Source organism: Cyprinus carpio, chromosome A11 (genome assembly GCF_018340385.1).
Source record: "Cyprinus carpio isolate SPL01 chromosome A11, ASM1834038v1, whole genome shotgun sequence".
NCBI lineage: Eukaryota > Metazoa > Chordata > Actinopteri > Cypriniformes > Cyprinidae > Cyprinus > Cyprinus carpio.
Window position 1 is genome coordinate 7,121,333 of NC_056582.1, and position 11,102 is coordinate 7,132,434.

At 35.0% G+C, this 11,102-nt stretch overlaps 1 long non-coding RNA gene across 1 annotated transcript; it reads right to left on the reverse strand.

Annotated features, from left to right (window-relative positions):
* Nucleotides 1-50: 50 nt before the first annotated feature.
* Nucleotides 51-1,471, reverse strand: LOC109075694. The gene is made up of 3 exons (XR_006161232.1): nt 1,291-1,471; nt 788-878; nt 51-144 (listed from the first exon to the last, which is right to left on the reverse strand). It is a non-coding gene; the product is annotated as an uncharacterized LOC109075694 (long non-coding RNA).
* Between the last annotated feature and the right edge of the window lie 9,631 nt (nt 1,472-11,102).

An 11,102-nucleotide genomic window follows, 5' to 3' on the forward strand; every position in this document is an offset into this window, starting at 1 on the left:
TTTTTTGCTTTCCCTGGTTTTTTTGTTTTTTATGTTGATGTCTTTTATGTTCGGAGTCTGAAAGCGACACTCTCTAGACCTTGAGATGCCTCCAACACCTCCTCGATTTTTTCTAGAATATCCTGCAATCCAGAATCTTCTTCCCTGCATAAAAGAATGAGGCAAATTACAGCTGGTATGTAACTAGATCAATATTACATGCAACAGTTTAAGTAACAAAGGCCCAGATTCACAGACAGGGCTTAGCTTAAGCCAAGACTAGGCCTTTAGAGAAATTATGATGTTTAAGCACCTTTTATAAAAATGTCTCAAGATAAATATTACTGGTGTGTATCTTCAGACAAAACAATGGCAGTGACATTTTTAGATGTCGGTGCAAATAACTTTTAGTCAAAATGCCTAAAACATGCATTTCAATCCACCTTTTTCCTCAACGCGGAAGTAAGCCTATGGGTGAGACTTCCGTTTCATTAGCCGCTATAGGTAAATAACGAGGAGAATAACAACGTGCAGTAAATGTTAAAACTGTTTGCAGTACAAACCAGTCTGTTCTTAATTAAGATAACAGATTAAAATAATATGAAAGGACACATCAATTGTCAATATAAAGCAGCAAAGATTTTGTACAGCTAAAAATAGCTGGACGCAAATGATACCGGAAGCTAGACCGATCGAATTTACAAATCGTGGCGCCCCATTTTTACGTCAAAGCCTGGAAAAATGGCTAAATAGCAAATTATCAACACTTCAAAAAAACTACGAATAGATCCAATAAAATATCAATCACCTCATTCTTTTTCGTCTGTGCTGAAGCCTGGAAAAATGGCTCATGAGCATCGCGTTAATTTTTCTGGAGTTTTGTCTCCAATACTGGGAACCTTGAAAAGGCATGAAACAATTTTACTATTCATTCTCTTAAAGGGATAACTCAAGTTGTTTTAAACCTGTATCAAATTCTTAAATGCTTGTGCTTAACACTAAATAAGATATTTTGAAGAATGCAGGAAACTAAACTTTCTGGTGCCCATTAACTACCATTGTGTTTTTTTTTTCAATACAATGGAAGTCAGTGGAGATCAGCAACTGTTTGGTTAACAGCAACATTCTTAAATTCCTGTACGTTCAACAAATGCAAGAACTTCATGGAGGTTTACAACAAGAGTGTGAGTAAATCATGACAGAATTTTGGGTAACCACATACAGTACACACAAAAGACACTACGTGGGTAACAGAAATACTAAGCAAAAGACATTGTAATTTATTACAAATTATCAGCGTTCATTTGTTACCTCGTGTTCCTTCTGAATCCATTATTTCATTCCAGTTGGAATCCAGTAGTACAGGGGATTCTGAAGCCCTAAGGTCAGCCTGAAGTTTCTGCACGATGCCCGGAACATTGGCCTCAGCTTCAGAGAACTTTACAACAACAACGCTTTTTGGAACTGGTTTTCCATCTATCACTTCTGCAACATTTATTGCTCTGAAATTTGGAAACAGATTCAACATTTGCTAAATTCTTAAGTTTTTAATTTACATGTAATCCTATTGTCATGACATAATACAACAATTCCTAGGTGCAAAAATAACATCATAAAGTAATAAATAAAAGTTTTCAAACCTTGTCTAAGTTCAGTTTACACGCGGTGTTGTTGGGAAAACAGATCCAGATGTCCCTGGCCTGGCGAAAGAGAAATGCCACTGACCTGGAGCTGAAGCAAATGCTGACGTGGAAGGGGAGTTTTGCTGGGTCTCGACAGTGTCTCCGTGGACTTCATAATGTGCCCTGAGGGTCAAGTCAATCGTGCTGAAAGACCCTTCAGTATTTGGGAAAATCGCAACATTAGAATCATCCGTCAAATAGAGGCTGTCACAGGTGACCTAAAACAACAACAAAACAAAAACAATTGGCCAAGGAAAATAGTATGCTATTTCAGACTAGATATGTGCAATTCACTTTAAATGGGTTCTGTAACAGGCCTGTTACATCTATAACAGTTCTGTAAAGTAATGTAAAATCTCTGCACAAAAGCAATTTAAATTTGTATCTTATTCTTAAAAAGTTATGCAAATCGTGAATGTACGTTCAATGCCAGTGTTTCCAGGGTATCTGCAGGATTTTTAAGATCAAATTTAAGACGTTTTAAGACCTGCACAAATAAAATTATTACCATATGAGTGGGGTAGGGGGATTTTTTTAAAATAAATATAAAAAAAATAAAATAAAAATAAAAAAAGATATAAAACCCGGTTTCACAGACAAGGCTTAAGCCTAGTCCCAGACCAAAAATGCATGACTTGAGCTGTTTTAACTGAAAGAAACATGCAATGACAGTGCCTTTGTTTGTCTCAAGATGCACACCAGTATTGTAATTTTTTAAGGCACATTTATAATTGATATTTGAACAAGATATTTAATTGGCCTAATTGAACTATGGCCTGATCCTAGTCTAAACCCTGTCTGTGAAACCAGGCCTGAGTGTTTGCAGCGTAAAAACATGGGCTGATGTTCACCTTGGTCTAAACAAAAACAGCAAACAGGCTTAATGAAAATTGATTGTCTGCCAGTGATTTTGGAGTGTCAAAAATACAGTGTTTCCCTGGTAACTGCAGTATACAAACCAGCAGCGCTCATTTTTATTTAATGAAATCGTAGCCTTTTTTAATTTAATTGTTGCAATAAGCCATATCACAATTATTCTCCTTCTGTCCCGCAAATTAAAGCCCCTTTGAAATGCTAATTAAGACTTTATTGAACCATTTAAGACTTTTTATAGCCTTAAATTTGATCAAACTAAATTTAAAACTTTTAAGGACCTGCGTCCATGCCATACAGCACTGTACCATTTCAGGTTTTAGAGCACCAATTTCATACACATAAAAAACTAATTGCATAATACTGATATGTGCCACACAAAGGAATATAATCATAACTGTTATTAATAGGATGAGATATAGATTTGAATTTGCTGCTGCAGAGACATTTGTCATTTGCCATCAAAGTAACATTGGCCAGTTACAGAACTCGATAAAATTGACTACCGAGTCAAAGATTTTAGAAGCAAACCTACATACCATAGACTCCTTAAAAGTTTGTAAACATTGCAACGTCTCCGTAATTACATTACATTACATTTACAATTATATTACATTTTCTTAAACAACTTAAGTATGCTGGTCCTGGCTCCTCAGGAACTGGATTGTCCTGTGCTAGTAAGCTAATTGCCATATTGGCAATTTAAAATTTAAAACCTTTAAAAATTATCTTAATTATACCAAAAACCTACCTGAAATATTCGTGAAATCTTCTCAGCACGCATATCATCTTCTTTAAGCGTCACTCTTTTGTTTCCGTGGTAAAGCACGTAGGTGTCCATTTTCTCAGATTTTCGCGGTTAAGGCTAATGTTAACGTTATACTAAAGATGTGGCTGTTGGGCATGCGCACATCAATTTATCGTAATTTGTCACAATAATCAGTGTTATTTATTTATTTATTTGTAATTATTGTAAGGGGTAGTATGGTTGTGATTTAAAAATTCTGATTCTGAAGTTTGACCGCGCTCGCGCCTTACTTCCGGTGTTGTGTCGCAGTCTGTTCCCCCTATGTTTCCGCTTAGTTTAGCGTTCCCGCTGCGCAAACCATAGACACGTGGCGCAAACAGCGTATAGAGCACGAGCGTGTGCTCGTTTCCGCTTATCTTTTTGTCATCTTATAATATTTACTGTATATTTAGGTAGGTATTGATCACAGGATCGATTTAAAGGTTTGGAAGGCTTTGCTGACTGTGCTATACATGAAATCAAATAAATGTATAAAGTAATTATACCTCTAACAAGTACATTTTTCTTGTGTGTGCTTCTCAGTCTACATATAGGCTATATACATAGAGCGATTGTATAATATATACAAGACATATCTGATGCTATGCTTTTGAGGATATTGTGGTAGGCTACGTTACCCATTTACTGCAAAATTACTCAACTACATCATTAGCTTGCATAATTATGTTTTTATAAAAAAAATTACTTACCATTAAATTTCTTTTATTAATTTATCTAGAAGTAATTAGATTTCTCTAAAGTCTATTTTAGTTAGTTTATTTCTTTTATTCAAATGAATAGGCTAAAATACACAGTTGTGCTCAAATTCATACCCTTGGTATATATGATCACAGAAGGCTGTGAAAATAAGTCCGCATTGTTTATCCATTTGATCCTCCATCAAAAATTTCCAAAAAAATCTAACCTTTAATTGAAGCAAAATAAATAAATAAATAAATAGGCTAAATAAAAAAGTGGGGGAAAATCACATTATGAAAATATTTATAATTAGAGATTATTCTGATTAAAATATCTCTGAAGTATAATCCCAATCATATTAGCATTATTTTCTCTTTTTTTTTTATTACATCACACCTGGGTGACTAGGAGCATGGAATTATCCAGCCATAGCTTCCTGTTTCATATTTAGAACATTAGGGGGACTATTGTTTTGAAAATATTAAGACCAGACCACTATGGTAATGATAAAGGAACTAAATAAACAAGATTTGTTTGTAAAGTAATCAATCTGAACTGCAAATAATATTTTCGCTATTTTAAAATATGCACCCATTCAGTTTTAGTTTTATTCCTAATATGTTAAAAATGCAAGAGAGAAAAATGTTATTGTCCTCACAATAATTATGATTATTACATCATTAATATTAGGTAAAAATAAAAAAGTTAGTTGAAAAAATCACCAGTGTAGAAACAATGATACAGAGAAAGAGAAAAAAAAATAGCTTTTATTATTTTTATTATTCAATAAAGAAAATTAGGAAATTAATATAAATCATTAATATTAATCATAATTTTATTGGTAATACCATTACATGCCTAGGACATGCCAGCTACGTTGCCAGCTGGTAAATTGTGAAATTACCAAAAAGTACCAATCCATATGTAACGGGTACATCATGTGTTAACTGGGAATAAACCAAATTTCATTTTCTACTGTGTTATGGGCAGGTTTCTGGGTCACTATGACAGGTTGAAATTTACATTTTTTTATCATGGGTCACTATGACAGGTTGAAATTTACATTCAAAAACCTAACAATAACAATAACAAACCTTTATTTTAGACACTTACTTTGCTTATCTCTTAGTAGTTGTAACTTTTTATCAAACTCAGCTAATGTAATGTGCAATTAAAATTAAATGAAAAACACAACATTAATATCTACAGTATAACATATCTAAAACACAGCTATTAGGTTGTATGTAGAAATGTTTTTTCATTTGTTTAACATTTTTACAAACAGTGCATACAAAAGGGCACTTTTTTCCACATTAAAGTGCAAAACGAGCTTCTCTCATTGCATGTCCGCCAAAGAATATTAAATAAATAATAATAATAATAATAAAAATATTAACTGGTTACCAACCATGGAGCTGACACACCCATAAAAAACTCAACGGGAAACAACAACACAATAAAAACTAATGGATTATAATGGTATGGAAATTGGAAACCATTACATTTCTATTGTGTTTTGGGCAGAGTTCTATTGCTATGAATATAAATGTAATGTACAATGAAAAGTACAGGTTTTATTAACTCTGTTATTTTTTATAAACTATTATCATGTTTAGGTAGATGCTTTGTCTTCTATGTTTAACATTTTATGAACAGAGCAAACAAAATGGCACATTTTTTTTTTTCACCTTAAAGTGCAAAGGAGCTTCTCTCATCGAATTTAACCGGAGGCTATGGTTAATCCTCTCCCGCTGTCGATGTTTCTGACACGAGCACTGACGATGCGCGTGCGACTATATAGGTCCATTCTTTCATTTACTGTAACATGGTGGTTACCGCTGCACCGTACTGGTGAAATATTACTCACATAACATATGCCTGAAATGCCACACCGAAAACCTTATGTGTCATCAAATATAGCGGTCTTGTGCTGAAGATGGTTTTGTAAAGTGCTGTCATCAACACTGGGCGCAGGAGGCTCTGTGCAGCTTAACTTCCGGCAGCGGTTTGGACTAAAACGCACATTTTTCAAAAACTTAATTTTATTTTTCGTTGTGTTTTTATTGTATATTTATTTGATGCATTTAAAGATAATATTGAGGGAAACAAACTAAAAAGAATGTCTCAGATTGTTTTTTATGGTCATGAATATGGTGGAATAGGCCCACAAATACGAACAGTTGTTCGTTTTCCGTTGTTGAAAGCAAAAACGAAACTAAAGAATATCGAAGGTACACGGAATTCAGACAGTACCATAACTGTTTTAGTTTTAAAACTTATAATGGTTTAAGGCAATCGGTTCCTCAACGGTTTGAGTAAAACCCTAACTTGTCAGGTTTCTAAGGATATCCTGTTTACTAAACGGTTTGAGTTAAGTTACTTGTCAGGTTTTACAGTGAGCTGTAAACACTATAAAGGAGAATAACTTGGCTAGTCACGGGTGCGCCGTGACGGCTGCACTTCTAGGCGCTTCGATCAGAGCCTCAGGGTTCTAACAGCTTAGGTTTTACTCAAAACCGTTTGAGGAAAACGGTGCACCTGCTGTTAACAAACAGAATTACTGAAGAAAAGAGAGAAAGGAACTACAACTGACTTCAGACACAACCTCACTAAAACCTGACAAGTTATGTTAAAACTCAAACCGTTTGAGGAAACCGATTGCCTTAAACCATTTAAGTTTTTAAAACTAATAGTTGTGAGTACTCTGAACTTAATTCAGTTGAGTTCACTGAAAGAAGATATACATTGCAATTAAATAATTAAGTGATTAATTGAGTGATAATTGTGAATTAGTGATGAACACCTGCTGTTAACAAACAGAATTACTGAAGAAAAGAGAAACACAAGAACTCCAACTGACTTCAGACACAGCCTTAGATAAAATAAACTGAAATAAAATACATTAAATCTCTCAAGATCTGATTAAACAACCCCACAAACAGCATCACCAGCTCCATTTATTAATAACCAGACTGACTTTATTTCTGTCAGACGTCTACAGAAGATCTGATTGAGAATGAACTAAGGTTTAGATGTTGATTTATGTTTTCATTTGAAGTAACCATGTTAGAGATCAGTGTTTGCTTTAGTTGGGTTCTTGACCCTTGATTGCTGTCTTAGTTTTTTCTTTGGCTGTTGTAACCATTTGTTGTAACTCAAAAGCCCAGAATAAATATCATCAGGTGTTATACACACACTCACACTCTTAGAAGCTGCTTTTATCCAAAGCAACTTACAGTGCATTCAGGTTAGAATTTTTTTTTTTTTTATCTAACTTGTACCTAGATGTTGGCTGTTATACTGTATATTGGTGATGATAATCATTGATTATTGAACTGTTTGGAGTCCAATCTCTGATGAAACAGGTGTTGGGTAATTAGTTGGATTGATTACAGTAAAAGTGATTAAGAGCCAATGGTTCCGTGATAATCAGTTAATATAAAGAACTTTCCAAACAGTTTGGTTTGCTATGGTGTCACTTAGTCACAGCATATGAACCTCAACAATGGTGACCATAAAAAAAAAAAATGCAGTAAAAAAAAAAACAATGCAGCAGAGCATGCTGGGAGCCATGGATGGGTTTTGTACTACAATAGTACCCAGCATGCATTGCAGCATGTTTTTTTTTTCTTTTCGTAACCATTGTTGAGGTTCATATTCTGATTATTGATGTCTGTGTGTGACTAATTGACACCATAGAAGACCAAACTGTTTGGAAAATTTTTTATATTAACTGATTATGATAGAATCACTGACTTTTTGAATGGCTTTCATTGTAATCAACTGAACAAACTATAGAATACCTATTTAGTAAGATTCTGAACAGTTCTATAATTGATGGTTATCATCACCAATATGCTGTATAACAACCAATACCTGATCATATTTTCTCTGGGTTTTTTGAGTTATAACAAACGTGTTTCAAAAACACATGGTTACAACGTCCAAAAAAAAAATAATCTAAGACAGAAATCAAGGGTCAAGAGCCCAACTAAAGCAAACACTGATCTCTAACATGGTTACTTCAAATGAAACAATAAATAAACATCTAAACCTTAGTTAATTCTCAATAAGATCTTCTGTAGACGTCTGACAGAAATAAAGTCAGTCTGGTTATTAATAAGTGGAGCTGGTGATGCTGTTTGTTAACAGCAGCTGTTCATCACTAAAGCTCAATCAGCACTTAATTAATCACTTGATTACATAATTGCAAAGTTTTAAAACTTACATGGTTTAAGTAAAGGCAATCTGTTTACTCAAACGGTTTGAGTTACTGTGACTTGTCAGGTTTTACAGTGTGGAGAAGCCTTCAATCATCGCAGGTTTTCTTTCCACGCATGCGCAGATTCCTCGCTTTAAATTTTATGTGATTTTTTTAAAATTTGCTTCAAGTACTTTATTAATTCGAGTAAATATGCTAGATAATCACAAGTCAAATTTACTTCTCTGTTGGATGGATAATATTTACAAGAAAATATTGAGTATATATTTAGATTTTACTTAATATTCAGGAGTTTTTAATTTTACTAATATATTTTTAGTAAAGATGCATGATTTTTCCTGTTTTATTTACTGAGCCATAAAATCATTTTTTACAGTGCAGTGTCAAACTCCGTGGTTCCCTCTTCTGACCATCAGAGGGCTCCCTCACCAGAATATTGACTCTTACTACATTTCCCATAAGCTCCGTATCTAGCACTGATCACTCAGCCCAGCTGTAGCCCATTAGCTGGCCTATATAAGAAGTCTGTTGCTTCTATCTCATTGCAAAGTCTTTTATTATGGCGGTTTGCATTTCTGAGCAGTTTCCTTTGTGTAGGCTGCCTGTTGTGACCCTATCTGTACCTCATGCTTGACTCTCTGCTGCCTGCCCTGACTTTAAGCCTGATTACTGATGACGATTGTGTTTGCCCTTTGTCAATGTGTTTGCTGGTGTATGACCATTGCCATGACCACAATACTAATAAAAGCCTGCTTATGGATCCCACTTCGAGTGATTCCTTGTTAAAATTAGAATGATCTCTGAAGGATCATGTGACACTAAAGACTGGAGTAATGATGCTGAAAATTCAGTCTTGCCATCACAGGAATAAATTACATTTTAAGTTTTTAATTTGTAATAATATTTGACTGTTTTTGCTGCATTTTGTGAGCAGAAGAGACTTCTCTTAGAAGCATTTTACCCCAAAGATTTTGAACTGCAGTGTATAATTACATCTAGGGAGAGTTAAAATTATTAGTGTTAAAAATCTGTTATATTTCACTGCATGATTGTATGGACACAAGACTCCTAGGTTCCAACCCCTATCCCCAGAACCACTGCAGATGGGACCAGTGGCGGCTCGTGGGTTTTAAAATAGAGGAGGCACACTAATTGTATTGGTCTGGGGATCCCTGCCGATTATTATTATTATTTGCTTAACCACTTTAAAATGGCTTTTTGGTTGCTTTTAGTCAGAAAATGTTAAGAAAACGACAGACATACAGCAAGAAAATATAATTTCACTTACCCGGCCTATCACTTGAAGCAAACATCCATCCCTTAAAAGTCTGTTAAAAGAGAGCTGCCTGTTGTGCTGTTTAATTAAGCCGTGACTGTTGTAGCCTATATTCAGCTTAGGCGTATCCTCCATTTATTTTTTTAATTTTTATATATACTGTTTGAATGACAGCTTGGTAAATCTGTTGGTGTTCAAATATTCAATATGGCTACTCATCATACTTGGATCATTATAAGCGCAGCGCGAGACGTTCAAACTAATAGCACGTAATTTACGTCTCTGTGATGATTGGTTGATATACCAGAAGGGAGGCTAGCCTCCCCTACAAGGTTTCTTTTCTCAACACTCCTCAGCGCTGAAAGTGAACCCTCAATGCTGATTGACTTTTTTTTTTTTTTTACCAACTGAGGCACGAGAGCACAACTCGGAAATACACATTCTGAAACATGAACTGAAATGAACTGTGAATTTTATTAACAATCGTCCTCCTCCCATTTTCATCTCAAAATTCTGGGGAAGCCGTGCCTCCCCTACCTCCCCTTACGAGCGGCCACTGGATGTGACCAGTCCCGCAGAGCCATACAGTATTGTCTTAGAAATAATTTCATATTCTGTGGCCTAACAGGTAACTAAATTGACATTTTTCAATTTAACTATTGTCAACTATTTGTCCAGGTTGATGAAGGGCAAAAATAAACTTAAAAGGCTCATATTAGTAACTTAAAGGTACATATTAGTACCTTCATGAAAGTGTACTGCGCCAGTGACAGCTTTTGTACCTTTTTGTCTCAGATTGTTAATATTACAGTAGGTCTCCACAAAAGTGCAATACTCGCTCTGTCCAGTAGGTGGAAACTTAATACTCTGCAAAAGTTTCTGCACTTCAACCTGAGACGTGCATACACCCGTTCTCGGAAATTGCCTCTACTTGATACATACAACATTTATATCATACTTAATCGGATAATTTCAGATAATACCATAATCTATCTCTTAAAATGTACATGTGAATGATGCATATTGAATCCTTTGTGCGTTTGGCTATTACACATAATAAGCATGAAGGTTAATTTCTATTTAGTGCTGTTAAAATATACTGACTTTCATATGCTTTTAATCTCAACCTAAATTAGTAAACCAGTTTTTTTTCTTTTGTCATTTGCAAACAACACAGGTTGTTTATTAATGATAATCGAATAGCTCTATGTGTTTGCATGGGAACTCCAGCAGCAGCTCGACATTAGTGGTGCCTGTGATAAAAGGGAAGGGCCCCTGGCAGGGAACGTCGCCAAATGTATAGATAGCATCATATAGCGTATATATGTGTACATATACAGACACGGAACGATGGTCTAAATGGGCGGCTTTTCATAATGTTTTCGGTCATCAACACATATCACCAGACACAAACACGAGTCTTTAATGCAAAGGTCATTTAGTGTGGGACCTTCATCCACTTATTAGCGTTGAGTTATTTGTAGATGTTGCCTATAGAGTGGGGGAAGGCAACCCCATTGATTCAGAGGTTTGGAATTTGCATCTGATTGCTGTTTGTCAACCAATGGTTTGACTCCCCGACCG